An 11,488-nucleotide genomic window follows, 5' to 3' on the forward strand; every position below is an offset into this window, starting at 1 on the left:
ATCACCCACCTGAACCCTTCATCACCCACCTGAACCCTTCATCACCCACCTGGACCCTTCATCACCCACCTGGACCCTTCATCACCCACCTGGACCCTTCATCACCCACCTGGACCCTTCATCACCCACCTGAACCCTTCATCACCCACCTGAACCCTTCATCACCCACCTGGACCCTTCATCACCCACCTGGACCCTTCATCACCCACCTGGACCCTTCATCACCCACCTGGACCCTTCATCACCCACCTGGGCCCTTCATCACCCATCTGGGCCCTTCATCACCCACCTGAACCCTTCATCACCCACCTGGACCCTTCATCACCCACCTGAACCCTTCATCACCCACCTGGACCCTTCATCACCCACCTGGACCCTTCATCACCCACCTGGACCCTTCATCTCCCACCTGGACCCTTCATCACCCACCTGAACCCTTCATCACCCACCTGGACCCTTCATCACCCACCTGGACCCTTCATCACCCACCTGGACCCTTCATCACCCACCTGGACCCTTCATCACCCACCTGAACCCTTCATCACCCACCTGAACCCTTCATCACCCACCTGAACCCTTCATCACCCACCTGGACCCTTCATCACCCACCTGGACCCTTCATCACCCACCTGGACCCTTCATCACCCACCTGGACCCTTCATCACCCACCTGGGCCCTTCATCACCCATCTGGGCCCTTCATCACCCACCTAGGCCCTTCATCACCCACCTGGACCCTTCATCACCCACCTGGGCGCTTCATCACCCACCTGGGCCCTTCATCACCCACCTGGGCCCTTCATCACCCATCTGGGCCCTTCATCACCCACCTGGTCGCTTCATCACCCACCTGGGGCCTTCATCACCCACCTGGGCGCATCATCACCCACCTGGACCCTTCATCACCCACCTGAACCCTTCATCACCCACCAGGGCCCTTCATCACCCACCTGGACCCTTCATCACCCACCTGGACCCTTCATCACCCACCTGGGGCCTTCATCACCCACCTGGGCCCTTCATCACCCACCTGGGCGCTTCATCACCCACCTGGGCGCTTCATCACCCACCTGGACCCTTCATCACCCACCTGGGCGCTTCATCACCCACCTGGGGCCTTCATCACCCACCTGGGCGCATCATCACCCACCTGGACCCTTCATCACCCACCTGGATCCTTCATCACCCACCTGGGGCCTTCATCACCCACCTGGGCGCTTCATCACCCACCTGGACCCTTCATCACCCACCTGGGCGCTTCATCACCCACCTGGGGCCTTCACCACCCACCTGGGCGCATCATCACCCACCTGGACCCTTCATCACCCACCTGGATCCTTCATCACCCACCTGGACCCTTCATCACCCACCTGGGCCCTTCATCACCCACCTGGACCCTTCATCACCCACCTGGACCCTTCATCACCCACCTGGGGCCTTCATCACCCACCTGGGCGTTTCATCACCCACCTGGACTCTTCATCACCCACCTGGGGCCTTCATCACCCACCTGGGCCCTTCATCACCCACCTGAGCCCTTCATCACCCACCTGGACCCTTCATCACCCACCTGGACCCTTCATCACCCACCTGAGCCCTTCATCACCCACCTGGGGCCTTCATCACCCACCTGGGCCCTTCATCACCCACCTGGGCCCTTCATCACCCACCTGGACCCTTCATCACCCACCTGGACCCTTCATCACCCACCTGGACCCTTCATCACCCACCTGGACCCTTCATCACCCACCTGGGCCCTTCATCACCCACCTGGGGCCTTCATCACCCACCTGGACCCTTCATCACCCACCTGGACCCTTCATCACCCACCTGGACCCTTCATCACCCACCTGAACCCTTCATCACCAACCTGGACCCTTCATCACCCACATGGACCCTTCATCGCCCACCTAGACCCTTCATCACCCACCTGGACCCTTCATCACCCACCTGTACCCTTCATCACCCACCTGGACCCTTCACCCACCTGGACCCTTCATCACCCACCTGGGCCCTTCATCACCCACCTGGACCCTTCATCCCCCACATGGGCCCATCATCACCCACCTGGGGCCTTCATCACCCACCTGGACCCTTCATCACCCACCGGGACCCTTCACCCACCTGGACCCTTCATCACCCACCTGGGGCCTTCATCACCCACCTGGGCGCTTCATCACCCACCTGGGGCCTTCACCACCCACCTGGGCGCTTCATCACCCACCTGGGCCCTTCACCACCCACCTGGGCGCTTCATCACCCACCTGGGCCCTTCATCACCCACCTGGGCCCTTCATCACCCACCTGGGCCCTTCATCACCCACCTGGACCCTTCATCACCCACCTGGGCGTTTCATCACCCACCTGGGGCCTTCATCACCCACCTGGGCGTTTCATCACCCACCTGGACTCTTCATCACCCACCTGGGGCCTTCATCACCCACCTGAGCCCTTCATCACCCACCTGGACCCTTCATCACCCACCTGGACCCTTCATCACCCACCTGAGCCTTTCATCACCCACCTGGGGCCTTCATCACCCACCTGGGCCCTTCATCACCCACCTGGGCCCTTCATCCAAACCTGGACCCTTCATCACCCACCTGGACCCTTCATCACCCACCTGGACCCTTCATCACCCACCTGGACCCTTCATCACCCACCTGGGCCCTTCATCACCCACCTGGGGCCTTCATCACCCACCTGGACCCTTCATCACCCACCTGGACCCTTCATCACCCACCTGGACCCTTCATCACCCACCTGAACCCTTCATCACCAACCTGGACCCTTCATCACCCACATGGACCCTTCATCGCCCACCTAGACCCTTCATCACCCACCTGGACCCTTCATCACCCACCTGTACCCTTCATCACCCACCTGGACCCTTCACCCACCTGGACCCTTCATCACCCACCTGGGCCCTTCATCACCCACCTGGACCCTTCATCCCCCACCTGGGCCCATCATCACCCACCTGGGGCCTTCATCACCCACCTGGACCCTTCATCACCCACCGGGACCCTTCACCCACCTGGACCCTTCATCACCCACCTGGACCCTTCATCACCCACCTGGGCCCTTCATCACCCAACTGGGGCCTTCATCGCCCACCTGGACCCTTCATCACCCACCTGGACCCTTCATCACCCACCTGGACCCTTCATCACCCACCTGGACCCTTCATCACCCACCTGGGTCCTTCATCACCCACCTGGGGCCTTCATCACCCACCTGGATCCTTCATCACCCACCTGGACCCTTCATCACCCACCTGGACCCTTCATCACCCACCTGGACCCTTCATCACCCACCTGGACCCTTCATCACCCACCTGGACCCTTCATCACCCACCTGAGGCCCTTCATCACCCACCTGGACCCTTCATCACCCACCTGGACCCTTCATCACCCACCTGGACCCTTCATCACCCACTTTGACCCTTCATCACCCACCTGGACCCTTCATCACCCACCTGGACCCTTCATCACCCACCTGGACCCTTCATCACCCACCTGGACCCTTCATCACCCACCTGGGGCCCTTCATCACCCACCTGGACCCTTCATCACCCACCTGGACCCTTCATCATCCACCTGGGCCCTTCATCACCCACCTGGACCCTTCATCACCCACCTGGACCCTTCATCACCCACCTGGGGCCTTCATCACCCACCTGGGGCCTTCATCACCCACCTGGACCCTTCATCACCCACCTGGGCCCTTCATCACCCAACTGGGGCCTTCATCACCCACCTGGACCCTTCATCACCCACCTGAACCCTTCATCACCCACCTGGGCCCTTCATCACCCACCTGGGGCCTTCATCACCCACCTGGACCCTTCATCACCCACCTGGACCCTTCATCACCCACCTGGACCCTTCATCACCCATCTGGACCCTTCATCACCCACCTGGACCCTTCATCACCAACCTGGACCCTTCATCACCCACCTGGACCCTTCATCACCCACTTGGACCCTTCATCACCCACCTGGACCCTTCAACACCCACCTGGACGCTTCATCACCCACCTGGACCCTTCATCACCCACCTGAACCCTTCATCGCCAACCTGGACCCTTCATCACCCACATGGACCCTTCATCGCCCACCTAGACCCTTCATCACCCACCTGGACCCTTCATCACCCACCTGTACCCTTCATCACCCACCTGGACCCTTCACCCACCTGGACCCTTCATCACCCACCTGTGCCCTTCATCACCCACCTGTGCCCTTCATCACCCACCTGGACCCTTCATCCTTCACCTGGGCCCATCATCACCCACCTGGGGCCTTCATCACCCACCTGGACCCTTCATCACCCACCGGGACCCTTGACCCACCTGGACCCTTCATCACCCACCTGGACCCTTCATCACCCACCTGGGCCCTTCATCACCCAACTGGGGCCTTCATCACCCACCTGGACCCTTCATCACCCACCTGGACCCTTCATCACCCACCTGGACCCTTCATCACCCACCTGGACCCTTCATCACCCACCTGGACCCTTCATCACCCACCTGGGTCCTTCATCACCCACATGGGGCCTTCATCACCCACCTGGACCCTTCATCACCCACCTGGACCCTTCATCACCCACCTGGGTCCTTCATCACCCACCTGGGGCCTTCATCACCCACCTGGACCCTTCATCACCCACCTGGACCCTTCATCACCCACCTGAGGCCCTTCATCACCCACCTGGACCCTTCATCACCCACCTGGACCCTTCATCACCCACCTGGACCCTTCATCACCCACCTTGACCCTTCATCACCCACCTGGACCCTTCATCACCCACCTGGACCCTTCATCACCCACCTGGACCCTTCATCACCCACCTGGGGCCCTTCATCACCCACCTGGACCCTTCATCACCCACCTGGGGCCTTCATCATCCACCTGGGCCCTTCATCACCCACCTGGACCCTTCATCACCCACCTGGACCCTTCATCACCCACCTGGACCCTTCATCACTCTCCTGGACCCTTCATCACCCACCTGGGGCCCTTCATCACCCACCTGGACCCTTCATCACCCACCTGGACCCTTCATCATCCACCTGGGCCCTTCATCACCCACCTGGACCCTTCATCACCCACCTGGACCCTTCATCACCCACTTGGGGCCCTTCATCACCCACCTGGACCCTTCATCACCCACCTGGACCCTTCATCATCCACCTGGGCCCCTCATCACCCACCTGGGCCCTTCATCACCCACCTGGGGCCTTCATCACCCACCTGGACCCTTCATCACCCACCTGGGCCCCTCATCACTCACCTGGACCCTTCATCACCCACCTGGACCCTTCATCACCCACCTGGACCCTTCATCACCCACCTGGGCCCTTCATCACCCACCTGGGCCCTTCATCACCCACCTGGACCCTTCATCACCCACCTGGACCCTTCATCACCCACCTGGACCCTTCATCACCCACCTGGACCCTTCATCACCCACCTGGACCCTTCATCACCCACCTGGACCCTTCATCACCCACCTGGACCCTTCATCACCCACCTGGACCCTTCATCACCCACCTGGGCCCTTCATCACCCACCTGGACCCTTCATCACCCACCTGGACCCTTCATCACCCACCTGGACCCTTCATCACCCACCCGGGGCCTTCATCACCCACCTGGGCCCTTCATCACCCACCTGGGGCCTTCATCACCCACCTGGGGCCTTCATCACCCACCTGGGCCCTTCATCACCCACCTGGGGCCTTCATCACCCACCTGGACCCTTCATCACCCACCTGGGGCCTTCATCACCCACCTGGGCCCTTTATCACCCACCTGGGGCCTTCATCACCCACCTGGGCCCTTCATCACCCACCTGTGCTTTTCATCACCCACCTGTGCTTTTCATCACCCACCTGGAGCCTTCATCACCCACCTGGAGCCTTCATCACCCAACTGTGCTTTTCATCACCCACCTGGACCCTTTATCACCAACCTGGACCCTTCATCACCCACCTAAGCCCTTCATCACCCAAGTGTGCTTTTCATCACCCACCTGTGCTTTTCATCGCCCACCTGGGCCCTTCATCACCCACCTGGGGCCTTCATCACCCACCTGGGGCCTTCATCGCCCACCTGGGCCCTTTATCACCCACCTGGGCCCTTCATCACCCAACTGTGCTTTTCATCACCCACCTGGACCCTTCATCACCCACCTGGGCCCTTCATCACCCACCTGGACCCTTCATCACCCACCTGGGCCCTTCATCACCCACCTGAGCCCTTCATCACCCACCTGGGCCCTTCATCACCCACCTTGGGCCCCTCATCACCCAAACCATCGATCCCGAGCTCGATTCCCGGGTGGAACAGAAATGGCTGTCCACATTTTCTTCTCCAAATGCACCTGTTCACCTTGCAGTGAATAAGTACCCGGGAATTAGGCAACTGCTTTGGGGTTGCATCCTGAGAAGGGCCTGTGGTTCGACCTTCGGGAGGACCTCGAAACAAGCGTATATCCACAGGCGTCCTGTCCCCAACAAAGGGACTTAGCAGTGTGAGGTGAGCAGTGCCCCAACAAAGGGACTTAGCAGTGTGAGGTGAGCAGTGCCCCAACAAAGGGACTTAGCAGTGTGAGGTGAGCAGTGCCAGAGGTGGTGTGGGCGCCCTCAAGTGAGGCAGCTTCTGCAGTGCTTCCTCGTGTTACCCACATGTTTATATTATCCTCCTCCTCCTCGTTCTAACCATGCATGTCATTCCTCTTATTTATATTACTCAACGAACCAGTCGTCGTCATCATGTCTAACGAGGCCCTCATGTCATGTCTTGGTGTATATAGATGTGTAAACAAACTTTACCTGATAGTGGCAGTGCCAGTGGAATACATTGCCTGTACATATTAACTGTTATTTTTGTTAGATTTGGTTAGACTGGTTAGGTTGGATTGGGTTCGATGGGTTGAGTTGGATTGGGTTCGATGGGTTGAGTTGGATTGGGTTCGATGGGTTGAGTTGGATTGGGTTCGATGGGTTGAGTTGGATTGGGTTCGATGGGTTGAGTTGGATTAGGTTCGATGGGTTGAGTTGGATTGGATTCGATGGGTTGAGTTGGATTGGGTTCGATGGGTTGAGTTGGATTGGGTTCGATGGGTTGAGTTGGATTGGGTTCGATGGGTTGAGTTGGATTAGCTTGGGATGAGCTAGGCTAGGCTGGGTTAGATATAATAGGACCCATTATCACCACACCAGAAATAAATATCTCTTTGATATCCCCAGGGTCAAACTTAATCTGTGTAAACACTCTATGCAAATTAAGGGACCTAGTCTATGGAACTCACTCCCTAGTGAATTGAAAAACTGTAAAACTTTTGCCTTATTTAAAAGCAAAACCAAAAAGTACCTAACTTCATCTTCTTAGTTTCCTACACTGAGCTTTAAATTTGCTCTGTATCTAGTGTTACCCAATCTCCTAATTTTTATGTAATATCAAACAACCTTATCATTGTGTTCATTGCTGTCTTCTTTTATGTGCTAGCCATATGCTGCATTGTGACTACCAATTTTTGTCAACTACCATTCAAGCTGTCATTGCAATCAATCTTATATTGTTTCTGCTGTATTGTGCCTACCAATTTGTTGTCAACTACCATTCAAGCTGTCATTGCAATCAATCTTAGCTACCTATGTACCTACAATTTTCTCTCATCTTCTTTTTTTTAATTTCATGTAACTGTTATCATTTTTTTGTCTATAAATTTTGCAAGTATTTACCTCCTTAAAATTTTCTTAGATTAAGGACCTGCCCGAAACGCTGCGCGTGCTAGTGGCTTTACAAGACTGTAATTACCATATTTGTATCCTCACATTCCTTATGTACATTCTTGTATATGCATAAATAAATAAATAAATAAATAAATAAATAAATAAATAAATAAATAAATAAATAAATAAATAAATATGTTTTTAGAGTAGCGATGACAAAAAGTAGAGCATACTTTCTCAGGCATGAGACCCTACTCAATACTTCCTCTATGGTGCACACACGAATCACCGCAACAGGTGAGCCCCGAGCTGCGCCTCGAGGCAGTTTACAACAAAAGCACGCACGGAGCAACACTCAAACTGATCACCAACATTCAGTACTAAAGCAACAAGAATTACAAATATTTATTACTATGTACCAAGTCCTCGAGGAATATTAGGACATAATGCTGCAGATGAAGAGGCAACAAGTGTCAACCAGTAGCAGAAATACAGACACCAACGTCTCACAGAATCTCGCACAAATAAACAATTAGATTTACAACAATATAGATGTGAAGGTGATATCAGAACACAGCAGTTACTAGGTCAGCATCTGCGGGATGGCACAGAATGTTGTCTGGTCCTCATACATGCAGATTCAGTTATAAAATGACCATTATCCACATTTTTCATAGTTCTTGATGCACTTATAAAAGGTGTGGTGTCTTCTGCTGTCTTCTACAGTTGTATACTCACCTTGTTTACGGTTCACTTCACCGGTGATGTGTTCCTTCAGGTGAACACAACACACCAACTCTCCATATTCAACTTTAGTCTGGTGAATGGTACAAATACGTTACTTATAACTTATCCATTCATATACATATGAATGTCATCCTAAAGCGTGCCAGCATTGTATGGAAGCTCGAGATAACTTCAGTTTGGTAAATGAACAAATCCACAAGGACCGTGACGAGGGTTCGAACCTACGTCCGAGAGGATCCCAGACGCTGCCTTAAACAGCATGATGCATTACGCTATTGTGATTTCTGTGTGTGTGTAATTCAATTTGGTATTTGTCGTTGTTCTTAGATCCTCTGCTTGTCTCGAAGGGTTTAGAATCCCCCAGTCTGTGCACCAGGCGCTTGTCTACACTCAGTACCTCAAGTCATTTTGTTCTCCAACCGAGCATCCCATACACGACTTACTGTAAGACACAATCTTCCTGATTCTAAGTTTCTCTACCTATTTTATAGTCATCAACAAACATGCTCATATAGTGGTTTATTGCGTTAAGTCATGTATATACACTAGAAACACATGTGGCGCTTACAACAATAGTTTGGTTACTCCACCTGGAACTTTTCTCTATAATGAATATTGTCTGCTCACTGCTGGTCGTATTGACCACTCATTAAGGAAATGTTTCATCCAGCTGAGGAGCCTAAGTTATGACAATATTTGTTATTTTCCAAATTTGCTTTCAATGTGGCACATGAACTTTCAGATTCGTCAGTATGCACTTTGCTCATCCATCACTTTCTTGAAACATTGTCATGAATATCGATCATTGTCATGAAAACAGTGAGTTTGATGCCCATTAAACTATGTGCATCACATTCCACGCACATAATTTTCTATACCAGACTCCAGATTACTTTGGAGTTCAAAGGGACTGGAAAGACTTTGCACATTCTTTATCCCCATTTCCCTTGTGATTCTCCTAGGTATTTTGCTCAATACCAGAGAGAATATTGATAATGAGAAAGTGAGAATTCAGTTTCTCATTTCCTTCAATATTTTTAATCTATTCATGTCTTCGTTATTGTTGGTATTCTTCCTTCCAGCAGGGAAGTGTTGAAGACTGTCTGGAGGGGACAGCTTAGTTCTTCAACACATTCTCATAACAAGTAGGATATTTGTTATTGTCTTGGTACTTTATTTATTGATAATGTTTGAAATAACTTTATCACTCGAATAACTTTTCTCCATTTGTTGTAAGAGCTTGTTAGTTCCCATGTTTCCTCTCCTCAAATGATTCTTCAGTATCAAATACAAACTAGAATTTTAACTAAGATTTGGGGCATTTCTTCGTGTTTCAGCACAACTGTTGTCCACCGTTAGTCTCTGCGTGACGCCTCTTACGTCTAACTTATCACAATATTAAATTATTCACTAGGATTCCGTTTATTATTTTCTGAAATTTCGTTATAATAATACAGTAATTCCCGTTGTTGGGGACTGGAAGCCAGTCGGGTGGGGGTGTGGAGTTGGGACCTAGATTTAAACCTATATTACTTATATACACAGCCTTCCTGTCCCCGAGAAAATTTATTATATACTTTAGGCTTGTATCGAGGTCTCCAGGGCCGAACACCTGCCTCCCGGTATGCAATCTCACAACATTTGCCTAACTCCTATTCCTATTTACTGCTAGGTGAACAGAGGCATTAGGTGAAGGAAACGTGCTCAACCATTTCTGTCCCTCAAGGGAATCGAACCAGGGATCCCCCGATTGTAACTGGTAGTCATGTCTCTTATAAATGAGGTCTTTTTATATTTAATTTCCTCCCCTTTGCAACATATTTAAGCTGCCAGTTAGCTTCTTTCTGTCTTAGATTTAATATATGTTAATTATATCACTCCTTTAGTATATACTTTTCACACATTTACACGCATGTCATTTATATCACATCCATTACGAGCTCGTATCTTCAATCAGCTGCTGTGAAAAGCAAATCAGTTCAGCATGATTCCCACTGAGTTAATCTAATCTATTTCGCCCCTGTGTGATAGTGTGTCGTCACTCACGTGATAATATCATACCATAGTTATGTGTCGACGAGCTCCAGCCTCTGGTATACGAACCCTGACACTTCTGTTCGCATACAAGTCACAGTGGACCCAAAACTTAACGGACTTAAAACCTTCCTAACTTTATCCAACTTAACCCAAACTAGCCTAACCTAACTCAACAATGAGTGTTGAGCAAGGTTGTGTGTTGGGGAGTTTGTGTGTGTTGTGGGAAGTGTGTTGTGGGAGATTGAGTGTATGTGTACATTTGTATTATGTGTATATGTATATAGCTAGACAATGTATTCTTTGATAATAATAATAATAATAATAATAATAATAATGATTTTCTATATAATAGGAGAGAATGTGTGTCTGTTCAAAGTTGGAGGCCAGACATAGCTGACCTTACCAAAATTGGCATGATATATGTTCTGGGGTTGGGGACGAACATAGGCTGGTCGGGGTAGGCCGAAGTTAAATGATGTAAGACGTATTATTAATTATTCCCTCCCTCCCCCCCCCCATCATCCATTTCTCACGGATACAATGCTGGTCAACTGAGAAATATTGGGGAGGTGACCCAAGACTTTTTCACCATCAGAAAAAATTATTTCCTTAAACACATAAAGTAGTTTTATTCCTCCTTACCATTACGTAATATTTTACGAAAGAGGGGCTAAGCCGCTGGGGGAGGGGGGGACTGGGAGATGGGGGAGGGAGTGAGTGATGGGAAGGGAATGGGTAATGGGGGGGGGGTGATGGAGGGACTGGGTGATGGGAAGGGAATGGGTAATGGTGGGTTGATGGAAGGACTGGGTGATGGGGGGAGGGACTGGGTGATGGGGAGGGAATGGGTAATGGAGGGGGTGATGGAGGGATTGGGTGATGGGGGGAGGGACTGGGTGATGGGGGGAGGGACTGGGTGATGGGAAAAGGGGTACGAGGGAAGGGAGGGAGGGAGGGAGGGAG

This window comes from Procambarus clarkii, chromosome 22 (assembly GCF_040958095.1).
Source record: "Procambarus clarkii isolate CNS0578487 chromosome 22, FALCON_Pclarkii_2.0, whole genome shotgun sequence".
NCBI lineage: Eukaryota > Metazoa > Arthropoda > Malacostraca > Decapoda > Cambaridae > Procambarus > Procambarus clarkii.